The sequence below is a fragment of the Bos javanicus genome, chromosome 29 (assembly GCF_032452875.1).
Source record: "Bos javanicus breed banteng chromosome 29, ARS-OSU_banteng_1.0, whole genome shotgun sequence".
Taxonomy (NCBI): Eukaryota; Metazoa; Chordata; class Mammalia; order Artiodactyla; family Bovidae; genus Bos; species Bos javanicus.
Window position 1 is genome coordinate 29,506,246 of NC_083896.1, and position 13,280 is coordinate 29,519,525.

A 13,280-nucleotide genomic window follows, 5' to 3' on the forward strand; every position below is an offset into this window, starting at 1 on the left:
CTTTTTTCCTCTCTGATTCATTTATTTCTACCATTCTATTTTCTATTTCACTAATCCTATCTTCTGCCTCCATTATTCTACTATTTGTTGCCTCCAGAGTGTTTTTGATCTCATTTATTGCATTATTCATTATATATTGACTCTTTTTTATTTCTTCTAGGTCCTTGTTAAACCCTGTTGCCCATAAGAAGTATTGCTACCATTCCTACACTGAGAATATAACCAAATTTTCTGGACTCAAAAAAAGTATATAAGGTCATGTATAATACAAGTAAAATAAACTATTAAATAATCTATTAACCAGAGTTAATCAATATAAGGAGATCAAAACACTCAATCCTAAAGGAAATCAACCCTGAATATTCATTGAAAGGACTGATGTTGAAGCTGAAGCTAATACTTCGGCCACCTAATGCAAAGAGCCAACTTATTGGAAAAGACCCTGATTCTGGGAAAGACTGAGGGCAGGAGAAGCTGGCAGCAGAGGATGACAGGGTTAGATGGCATCACCAATTCAATGGACGTGAGTTTGAGCAGACTCCAGGAGATAGTGAAGGACAGGGAAGCCTGGTGTGCTACAGTCCATGGGGTTGCAAAGAGTCAGACACGACTGAATGACTGAGCAACAACAATCAATATAAACATATTAGTCCCTATACTTCTATTCTCATGTATGTAAATGTTTAACCATCTCACATTTGCCTAAGAAAAAAGGGGTTTTCCAGGATGTGAAACTTTCAGTGCTAAAGCCAGAAAAGTCCTGGGCTACCTGGGATGAGCTGATCACCCTGTTATAGTTTTTTTATTTCTTTTTTTAAGCAAATAAGTTTTAATACATCTAAGTTTAACATCTTAAGTACATTTTAAAACTTTTAAAAACTGAAAAAAAATTTTAAATATTTTATGTCAGCATTTTTTCTCCTTTTTTTAATTAGAGCATAGTTAATTTACAATGCTGTGATATTTTCAGGTATACAGCAAAGTGAATCTGCTATACTCTGTTATAGTTTTTTGGTGTGTTTTTTAAAAAAATTGTTTAAAAGAATGCGTTTTACACAAAGATGATGAAAATGTAGTACATGGCTTTCAAGAAGCAGTTCTTCCTTGGGTGGTCAGCCACTGAGCCAGCTGACCAGTTTACCAGAGTCACCAGGTTATGAGACTCCCCACACACACAGCACTCACCAGGCAGGAAGCAGAACCAGAGCTGCACTCAGCCCTAGCAGCTTGTCCATTGGCCTCAGAAGGCAGTCCCTTAAGTAGGTCAAAGGGCCTCGCCTCCCCCATCCCAGGGCTTTGGCCTTATACTAGTCCTGGTAGAAAGTGAAAAGTGAAAGTTGCTCAGTCCTTTCCGACTCTTTGTGACCCCATGGACTATACAGTCCCTGGAATTCTCCAGGCCACAGTACTGGAGAGGGCAGCTTTTCCTTTCTCCAGGGGATCTTCCCAACCCATGGATCGAACCCAGGTCTCCTGCATTGCAGGTGGATTCTTTACCAGCTGAGCCACCAGGAAAGCCCAAAAATACTGGAGTGGGTAGCCTATCCCTTTCCCAGCAAATCTTCCCAACCCAGGAATCAAACCAGAATCTCCTGCATTGCAGGCAGATTGTTTACCAACTGAGCTATCAAGGAAGTCCTGTCCTTGGTAGAGACGGGGGCCAGTCATTGGCAGAGCAGGTCCACTAACAGGGTCTTTTTTTTTGACTGAAGGATAATTGCTTTAAAATATGTGTTGGTGTCTGCCATACATGAACATTAATCAGCCATAGGTATACACATGGTCCCCTCCCTCTTGAACCTCCCTCCCGCCTCTGTCCCCATCCCACCCCTCTAGGTTGTCACAGAGCCCCGGGTTGAGTTCCCTGAATCATACAGCGAATCCCCACTGGCCATCTATTTTATATGGTGCTGTGTATTTGCAGGGCAGCAATGGACATATAGACATTGAGAACAGACTTATGGACACAGCACGGGCTGGGAGAGGAGAGGGTGGGATAACTGCAGGGTAGCATGGAAACATGTACACAGTCAGGGTCTTTTAACAAGCTCAGTGCTCTTCTACCACTGACTCCTCACTTCAGGAGGTATCACAGGCTCTCCGAGTAAATCCCCAGTTGATGAAACTTTTTCTGTTTTTCAGGGAAAGTGAGAGTGTTAGCTGCTCAGTTGTGTCCGATTCTTTGGGACCCCATGGACTGCAACACATCAGGCTCCTCTGTCCTCCACTGTCTCCCAGAATTTGCTCAGATTTATGTCCATTGAGTCGATGACACTGTCTGAACATCTCATCCGCTGCCACCCCTTTTCCTTTTGCCTTCAATCTTTCCCAGCATCAGGGTCTTTGCCAATGAATCGGCTCATTGCATTAGGTGGCCAAAGAGCTGGAGCTTCAGCATTAACATCAGCCCTTTTAGTGAATAAGAAGGAGCCCAAGAAACAAGCAGAGAATAGAGGTCACTAAATATAAACCCGTGATATTACTTAGTTTCAGTTTTTAAATTAAATTTTTCTTAACTGAATTCTCTAGTTAATAGTTGAACAGAAAATGAATATAAAGAATTGAATGCAGAACTGAATGACTTAAGTGGAATTATATTTCCTATTTCCCTAATGGGGAAATTGGGGGCTATAGATTAATGACTTGCCAAGGTCTCCAGTATTCTTGCCTGGAGAATCCCCATGGACAGAGGAGCCTGGTCACACAGAGTTGGACATGACTGAAGCAACGTACCATGCAGGGTTTCATAGCCAGTAGATGTTAGAGTGAGTCTTTAAACCCAGATTCACCTAATTTCTGAGTCTGGTCTCTGTCTGGGACACTTCCTGGTTGGGTTTCTGCCTAGATACATTACTGCACGATCTGATGGAGATCAGCGTGGGCCTGGAAGCTTGTGGTGGTTCTAGACGCCACTTGTCTGGCTGATGCCCTGGAGAAGATTCCTGCACTGAGAGAGAGATCATGCCTGATGACCTCTAGGTCGACTGACCATATAATTTATTCTCTAGACTGAAGCTCCGGAGAAGGCAATGGCATCCCACTCCAGTACTTTGCCTGGAAAATCCCATGGACGGAGGAGCCTGGTGGGCTGCAGTCCATGGGGTCGCTAAGAGTCGGACCTGACTGAGTGACTTCGCTTTCAATTTTCACTTTCATGCATTGGAGAAGGAAATGGCAACGCACTCCAGTGTTCTTGCCTGGAGAATCCCAGGGATGCAGGAGCCTGGTGGGCTGCCGTCTATGGGGTCACACAGAGTCGGACACGACTGAAGCAATTTAGCAGCAGCTGACTGAAGCTCTGGGGAGTGAAAGGGGCGTTTACTAAGTAAGCTTGGAATACCATGAATTAGAACTAACTGTTAGTTCTCTCCCAACTTTGGAAGTCTCACGAGCTCAGGATAAATTTAATATATGACATTATCAAGTGCTCAATTTCTGATGGACCTCTGAAGGCTCCTCTCCTGAAAAACCAGAAGAATTTTACAACACGTCATTCACGGAGGTGCATGTCTTATTCAGCATTAACTCCACCATTTAAAATGACCATTATCTTCCAGTGCAACCTGGTTGGACACATTATGGAATGTTGTTTAAGAAACTATGAGGAAGAATGGATGAAGGAAGGCCAGCCAGGAATGTGGGGCAGCATATTCTTCTTTGAGGCAAGCATGGCCTTTTCTGGTGTCGATTTAACTCACGATACTTCTAAATGACTTATGTGAGGTTCAGATACACAAGTAGAGCTATTTTAGTCATATCACATCTCCATTTTATTTTAGCATAATCAGAAAACTGTCACCGGCATTTTCCAGTGGGGCCACATTTCCTAAATCTTTTCTAAAAAGTGTAAGTGTTGGTGATTCATATTTACTGTCCTTAAAGTATAAAAGTCTTTTTTAAAAAGTATAGTTGATTTACATTACTGTATTAGTTTCTGGGGTACAGGAAAATGATTCAGCTTTACATAGACAGACCAGACACACATACGCACATGTATGTATCCTTTTTCATATTCTTTTTTTTTAAATTTTATTTTATTTTTAAACTTTACATAATTGTATTAGTTTTAATACATACATAATTGTATCATATTCTTTTCCATTATGGGTTATCACAGGATATTGAATATAGTTTTTGGTGCAAAACAGTAGGACCTTGTTGTTTATCTATTTTATATATGGGAGTGTGTGTCTACCACTCCCAAACTTCCAGTTTGTCCCACCCCTATCCACTCTCACTTTTGTTAATCATGGGCTTGTTTTCTAAAGTGAAAGTGCTAGTCACTCAGTTGTGTCCAACTCTTTGTGAGTCTGACTATAACATGGACTGTGGCCTGCCAGGCCTCTCCGTCCATGGAATTCTCTGGGCAAGAGTACTGGGGTGGGTTGCCATTCCCTTCTCCAGGGGATCTTCACGATCCAGGGATCACACCTGGATCTTCTGCATTGCAGGCGTATTCTTTGCCATCTGAGCCACAGGGGAAACCTTGAGTATATTTTTGTTTAGTAAATAAGTTCCTTTATGTCATATTTTAGGTTCTATATAGAAGCGATGTCATGTGGTATTTGTTTTTCTCTTTCTGGCTTACTTCACTTAGTATAATAATCTTGAGATTTTTCTACGTTGCTGCAAATAGCCTTATTTTGTTCTTTTTTATGGCTAAGTAATATTCTATTGTGTATATGACCACATCTTCTTTATCAATTCATCTGTTGATGGACATTTAGGTTGATTCCACGTGTTGGCTATTGTGAATAGTGCTCCAACAAACATTGGGCTGCATGTATCTTTTTGAATTAGAGTTTTCTCCAGATATATGTTCAGGAGTGGGATTTCTGGGTCTCAGTGGCTGCAATAGCTTACATCTCCGCCAGCAGTGTGGCAGTTTCCCTCTCCTCCTCACCCTCTACAGCATTTGTTATTTGTAGAGTTTTTCATGATGGCACCAAGATCTTTCCCTGAGGAAGCACCATCAACATGTTTGAGGAGCATAAACTTCCATGAGAAGTTTTGGCCAGCTCATTATCTTCTGCTTTCCAATCTCTTTTCCTAGCTTCCCCAGTGATAGATAACATGCCTCTTTCCAATATCACAGTACTCATTGTGTCCTATGCACTATTATCATCAATACAACCTTCAAGTTTGCATAGACCAGGGTGGAAGTAACGCTATGAAAGAATAATTTTGTTCTTTGGTGGCTCCAATAATCTGTTCATATCCTGCTTTCTCCATTTTCTACTCCTTCCTCACCCTCTGTTCTTGCACAGTGATGACCGGAGTGATGTGGGACTCAGGGCTCTGTGGGCCAGCTCTGGAACCCCACTATCCTGTGAGAGGGGCTGCTGAGCATACAGGAGATTCTGGACCATTCAGCAAAGTTCATCATTGTGGGGACTGGGTATCAATGACATCCTTCATCCACGCACCCCACACTGCTGCAGAATTTACTCTGAATCACATTTGTCTTTGGGAGGCGGTGGAGGGGAGTTCTCTCCTCTCACAGTGTGGGAGGAGCTGGACTCCCAGTCTGTGGCTCGTGGGGACTCTGGGCCCCTTTCCCCTCTGATTGCTTTCTGGGCTGGCAGACCCTCATGCATTCATGTATTTGTCCTACTATTCTTGTTGAGTCAGAAATAGGGCTGAGCGCCTGCTCTGTACCACGCAGTGTATGGAGAGCTTCTGGGGAATGATTAGCATGACTGTCAAGGTCTCTGCCATGAAAGGGTTGTGCTGATGGAGAAGGAGAGAGGGGAATGGGAGACACCCCCATCCTGCATTGTGACCTGGAACAGTTTCTCTAGCCCCCAACCTGCATGCTGGGACCTTGCTCCATCATCTTTCTCCTTCCTTTGGCTGGATCTCCTAGAATGAATACTCTTATTTGGGAATTAGCTATTTTTATTACACATGACTAATCAATTCAGGATGACACAAAATTGTACTTTCAAAGGTACTGGGACATAGGTGTTCCTTTGGGCAACAGCAACAAAATTTTAAATTAAATTATTTGCTTCTTTTGTAGTCTAGAGAAATAAGAGTAATATAGCAGGAATTATTTAATATTTTATAAAATAGACTGGTCCTCTATAATGCTTTAGTTCCTTTTTTATTTGGAAAGTATTTGCCATACATTTAATGTGTATAAGGCTGAAGATACATCCTAATTCAGATATGCATGATAGCAGTAGATGTGGATACTGGTTTATAGAAAATACTTAGTGGATTTGTCTCTCAGTCATGTCTAACTCTTTGGGACCCTGTGGACTGTAGCCCACTAGGCTCCTCTGTCCGTGGAATTCTCCAGGCAAGAATACTGCAGTGGATTGCTATTTCCTTCCCCAGGGGATCTTCCTGACCCAGGGATTGAACCAGGGTCTCCTGCATTGAAGGCACATGCTTTACCATCTGAGCCACCAGGGTTTGCTATGACAACTACCCTCGTATTGTCAACATGGATTCAGTATTGAGAGGCCCTGTGACCTCTCACTTATGAGCTCAACCAGAGGGAGGGGGAAGGGAAAGCAAAAGGCATGGGATGCACCTATAGTGAGTGCACCCCGAGCCCTGAGGCAGGCGTCAGCCAGGCCGGGTACTGGTTTGAACTCTGGGACTGGAGGGCAGGGAATAGTAGGGAACTTTGGACCCAGAGGAAAAAGCTATTTCAGCAAAGCCTATTCTCAGGAGAGGGCTTCCAAGTGGCTCAGTGGTGAAGAACCCGCCTGCCCGAGCAGGAAATGTGGGTTCGATCCCTGGGTTGGGAGATCCCCTGGAGAAGGAAATGGTAACCAACTGTAATATTCTTGCCTGGAGAATGCCATGGACAGAGGAGCCTGGCAGGTCACAGCCCATGGGGTTGCAAAAGAGTTGGACCCAGCTAAGCCGCTGAGTACATACACACCCACCCACAGGAGAGGCTCTTGTTTTTGGGCTCAGGGCAGACGGATGTCCAGAGAGTAAAGAGGCCAGGACTGGTATCCAGTTTCTCACCCAGCTTCCTGGACAGCGAACAGATTACATTGCATTGGTATTGTCACCACTAATGAAAAAATATTATTTCATTAGCGGTGACAACAGTAGCAACAGTACTCTTTATTATTAACTAAACTCCATATTGTATTCAGAGTTCCTTAGCTTCTTGCCTAATTTTTCTTTTTCTCTTCCAGGATTCTTACATTTCTTTTACTCACCACATCTCCCTACCTGCTCTGGACTATGACAATTTCTCAGAATTTCTCTGCTTTTTTGTGATGTTGATAATTTTGAAGATTACTGTGCAGTTATTTTACAGAATGTCCCTTGTTTGGGGTTTGTCTGATATTTTTCTTGCAATTAAACTAAGGTTATGGATATGGGGGAGGAGAACCACAGAGGGGCAGTGCTATTCTCAGGGCTTAGTATCTAAGTTATATGCTGTTAACCTGCTTTATTGCTGTTGATATTAACCTTGATTATCAGGCTGAGATACTTTTTCTCAGGCTACTCCAGGTAAAGTGACTTTTTCCCTTTTACCATACTATGCTCCTTGAAAGCAAGTCACTATTGCCCATTAACTCTGTTTTTAATGTTCTTTTAACTTATTTGTACTTTTAAAATGTTTTAAAATAGTCAGGGTTCACATTGCTCATGAGAATATGGCTAAGAACGCAGTTATTTAAAAATGTTTTTATTTTTTGGTCACACCATGCAGCATATTGGGTCTTAGTTCTCCAACTAGGGATTGAACCCAGGCTCCCAGAAGTGGAAGTGCAGATTCTTAACCACTGGACAACCAGAGAAGCCCCAAGAGGATTGCTCTTAAAATAAAAAGAACCTCTCACTGGTCCTGCCTCCATCACCCTGGCCGTCCATAGTTCTCCTTAGTATCCATGTGGGCATGTGAAGTCATTTCAGTCGTGTCCTACTCTTTGTAATACCATGGACTGTAACCCACCAGGTTCCTCTGTCTATGGAATTCTCCAGGCCAGAATACTGGAGTGGGTTGCCATGCTTTCCTCCAGGGGATCTTCCCAATCCAGGGACTGAACTTGCATCTCTTATGTATTCTGCACTGGCAGGCAGGTTCTTTACCACTAGCACCACCTGGGAAGCTCTCTCCTTAATATTAGCAAGATCTAACTAGACAAGCTTAATGTGGGCTGGAATACTTGAGTTGGTTTTTCACCTGCAACGCTGATGGAGTTTTTCCTGATGTTTTACAGGGTGTTTTTTTTTTTTTTTTTTTGTATTTTATTTTTGGAGTATAATTGCTTTACAATATTGTATTAGATTCTGCTTCACAACAAAGTGAATCAGCTAAATGTATACATATATCCTCTCCCTATTGAACCTTCCTCTCCCAAACCCCCATCCCACCCCTCTAGGTTATCACAGAGCGCAGAGTTCCCTGTGCTACACAACAGCTTCCCACTAGCTATCTATTTTACACATGATAGTTTATATATGTTAATACTACTCTCTCAGTTTGCCCCACCCTCTCCTTTGCCTTGTGTCCACATGTCCATTTTCTGCATCTGAGTCTCTGTTTCTATGCTCTGCTAATGCGTTCATCAGTACCAGTTTTCTAGATTCCATATATATGCGTTAATATACGACATTTGCTTTTCTCTTTCTGACTTACTTCAATCTTTATGACAGACTCTAGTTCTGTCCATATCACTACAAGTGACCCAATTTCATTCCTTTTTATGGATGAGTAGATGGTCTGCAGCCATGAAATTAAAAGACACTTACTTCTTGGAAGGAAAGTTATGACCAACCTAGACAGCATATTAAAAAGCAGAGACATTACTTTGCCAACAAAGGTCCGTCTAGTCAAGGCTATGGTTTTTCCTGTGGTCATGTATGGATGTGAGAGTTGGACTATAAAGAAAGCTGAGCACCGAAGAATTGATGCTTTTGAACTGTGGTGTTAGAGAAGACTCTTGAGAGTCCCTTGGACTGCAAGGAGATCCAACCAGTCCATTCTGAAGGAGATCAGCCCTGGGATTTCTTTGGAAGGACTGATGCTAAAGCTGAAACTCTAGTACTTTGGCCATCTCATGCAAAGAGTTGACTCAGGAAAAGACCCTGATGCTGGGAAGGATTGGGGGCAGGAGGAGAAGGGGACAACAGAGGATGAGATGGCTGGATGGCATCACCAACAGGATGGACATGAGTTTGGGTGAACTCTGGGAGTTGGTGATGGCAGGGAGGCCTGGCATGCTGCGATTCATGGGGTTGCAAAGAGTCGGACATGACTGAGTGACTGAACTGAACTGAACTGAATATTCCATTGCATATACGTACCACATTTCCTTTAATCATTCATCTGTTGATTAACATTCAGGTTGCTTCCATGTCCTGGCTATATTATAGAGTTTAAAGACAAAGCTCTGGCTTAGGCGGCGCCCTACAAAGGCTAATCTAACTGGCCTTATATTTTATTTTCTATCTCACCTCAATTTTAGGGGGAAAATACCATGAAAAATATTTACACTTGACTTTCTGAAAATAGAAGTAGATATACAGAAGACTTTCTCACAAGTTCAAAAAATTTTACTGAAATTAAAAAAATCATACAAAAATGAATTTTTAGACTCTACAAAAGAAACAAAATATTATTCATACTTTGTTTTAATTTATGAAAGAGAAGTGTAAGATTATAGCAAAAAAGTAAAGTAAGATGATAATATTCTTGCATCATGAGTGGTTAGGGAAAGAAAATAAAGGAAAAGGGTAACAAGGGAGGAAACAATACAAAGGAGAAAAGAGAGGTCAAAAGGTCAGAAAAAACACACACAGAGCGACAGTGGTAATAAGATGGTGACAGATATTTCTAGTCATAATAATAGAAGCATTTTTACACTAAAGAGAAGACACAAATCTTCCTATGCCTGACAACTTACTAAACTCATTGTTCTTATAAAGATGCTGCTCCGCATTCTCAATTCTTCCCAAACTTCTTGGAAGAGCTGCCCACCCTCACTACATCCTCCTGTCCTGGTCCATTCGTTCCTCAACCTGCTGTAAGGTGGCTTCTGTGCCACTTCTCCACTGAACCCGCTCTGCAATAACATACACGTTGTCATGGAAACACTGAATCCTGCTCTTCTGTCCTGCTTCCGCACCGACTTCCAGGACAGTAACCCATGACTTAGTGACTAGACAGCAACAACAATTGTTACAGTGCTCTTTTTACTTAAATATGTGTGTGCTTTGGATGACTTGTGGTGCTGTCCTTGAAAATCTTTGGAGACCAAAATCTGCCTCATCCTTAAACCAGTGTAGTACTTATGCCCCATCTCTTTCCCAAGGGATCCTGGTCCAGGGTAGCTATATGGAATGCACTGACTGTGTTCTGCACACCCTTTTTGGAGAGTGACCTTCACCCACTTTTTCTTTGGGTAGCCTCTAGTGTCAATGACTTGTCCACCCCCTTTCACACCTCACTCCCTCAAGAACCTCTGTAAGCCTTATCACCAAAGCTGTCAATAGATTCTGAGTATGTATGTAGCATCTAAATCTGATGATCCTACTTTTTCTTCTTTGGACCTTGGTACTGGTGTCTTCTTGGACTTTGAGGCCTCTGTGTCCATCTTCCAGGTGGACACATTTTCCTGAGTTTTCCACTAACCCCACGAATTCCTGATGTAGAAATGGGACCCATCCCCTTTCTGGGCACACTGCAGTCACTGCTGAGCAGGTGGGATCAGAAACCAGGCGGCCAGAGAAACAGAGTGACTGTGAGGGATGAGGGTGGGATGGGGATTTACAGATGTGAAGGAAGCAGGAGATGAGCCAAGGGTGAGCTGAGCTGAGAGCACTTGGTGTTGGGGGGAAGGAGCCAGTGGCCAGGAGGGAAGTGAAGAGGGAAGCTTGGAGGAGAGAGGAGGACACTGCATGCTTGGCAGGAGGGCGTGTGGAAGGATCCAGGACCAGAGATGCCAGGAAGAGAAGGGTGAGGGGACACCACCACTGACAGGGAATTAGCATTTAGTGACTCTTCCAATGCAGTGATCTTCCTCTGTACATATTGCAGAAATCTTGGCCTTTACAGCAAAAACTTGAAACTTTGAGGCGTCCGCGCACCAAGTTCCAAGCTCTACATTTATCGTAACAGTCCAGTTGCGTGTGGTTGTAGAGCCAGCCATCTGGATAGGAAGGATGTTGACGCTCAGCACTGGAGAACTGTACCTGGAACCTCTCCCAGCTACATCCAGCCCAGCCTTAGACCAGGGACATGTCCACCTCCCAGGGAGGGCCCCTCAGACTGCAGCCCTTCCCCAGGGTCAGGAATAAGGCGCCCACTCAAGGCAGAGAAGCCCCGCGTAACAGCATTACCTTTCACATTGAAGAAAGACATATCGGAAGTTCTGCAACCGGGACCTTCTTCAGCAGTGCAGTTCCCCTCGCCATACAAACAGATGCCCCTCTTAAAAATCGTGCAGACCTTACACAAGGTGGCTGGTGCTGCAGAGAGACACACAGGGAAGTGGAGGCCGGGGTAGGATGGGCTGCGACCAAGGTGTGTAAGACGCAGTAGGACCTAGGAGTTGAGGGGCAAAGCCCGGCTCTAAATACTTGTCCTGCATGCTATCTGGGGAAAGACATACCCCCACTAGGCTGCTCCCATTGGATATTTAAGAAAATGGGGTCTTTGACATGGGAATCTCAAAATCCATTTAGGATAAATAATTTGTGTATACTTTATGAGTGAATTGCATACTATGTGAATGATGCCCCACTAGAGCTGTTTGTTTTTCCAAAATAACCTTGAACAAGAATATGACACATTATCTGCTGGGAGATATGGCAGATACTAGAAGGTGAGATATGAGAGGGGGAAAAAAAAAAAGCTATGGGTTCTAACCAAGCGAGTGAAATTTCCAAGCTTGCACCTGAATAGCACTAAGATTATGTCTGCTCAGCCTTTATTCCCTGGGATCTGGGCTGAACACCCCCATAGTATCAGCTCTGTGCTCACAAGCTGCCTTTAGCTTTGGAGCAGTTGTGCAGAACACACTCAGTGCATTCCATATAGCTACCCTGGACCAGGATCCCTTGGGAAAGGGATGGGGCATAAGTACTACACTGGTTTAAGGATTAGGAGGCAGATTTTGGTCTCCAAAGATTTTCAAGGACAGTACCAAAAGTCATCCAAAGCACACACATATTTAAGTAAAAAGAGCACAGTAACAATTGTTGTTGCTGTCTAGTCACTAAGTCATGTCTGACCCTTTGTGACCTCGTGGACTGTAGCCCTATAGGCTTCTCTGTTCATGAGATTTTCCAGCCAAGAAGACTGGAGTGGGTTACCATTTCCTTTTCCAGGTGATCTTCCTGACCCAGGGATCGAACCCAAGTTTTCTGCATTGGATGGTGGATTATTTACCGCTGAGCTACCAGGGGAGGATGTACAGCAAGTACTTTCCAAATAAAACAGGAACAAAAGCATTATATAGGACTAATTAATTATATAGTCTATTTTTTAAAATATGAAACAATTCCTGCTATATTACTCATTTCTCTGCCACAAAGGAAGCAGATAATTTTTTTTAATTTAAAATTTTGTTCTTCAAAGGAACATCTATGTCCCAATACCACTGAAAGGGGTCTGACAGTATCTTGAATTCATTAAGCATACATAATATTACAAAATAGCCAATTCTATATAAGTATTGGTTCAAAATAAGCCATCCAATTACCTGCTCTTACTACATCACTGCCCCTTGGCTGTGTCTTTATGGAAAGTCTGGAGCAACCATTGACTCTGCCTCATAGGGCCAGCCCAGCAAAGTACAAATCGTTCCCCCTTGAGAGGGGGCCCCAGCCCCAGTCTGCCCCACAGAGGGACTGACCCCGCTCTGAGACCTTGGAAAGGAACCTGAACTCTTTCCCTGGAAGCAGTCCGGGTGGGGACAGCAGAAAGAGCCCTCAGATCCTTGCCGGTCAAACCATCTCACAACCTCCTCCTGGACTTTGTCCCCTCCCGAGCGGATCGGGTCACCAGGCGGGCCCTGCTGCCGGGCCCAGCTCCACATCCCCAGCCCCAGCCCAGCTCCCGCAGGGACTCACCCACTCCTTGGAAGAACACGAAAGGGAAGATCCCCAGCAGCAGGAGCAACAGTAGGAGCTTGTCCATCTCAGTCCAGGGGTGCAGGGGGGTGGAAAGGTGCAGAGGTGGCTGGAGCAGGGGAGCAGAGTGCCCAGGGAGGGTGAGGACAGACTGCGCTTGTGTGCGGGTGAGAGGAGGCTGTGCACTCTGGACAGAGCCGCCCTGGGCTGTGGGCAGGAGCTTCCTT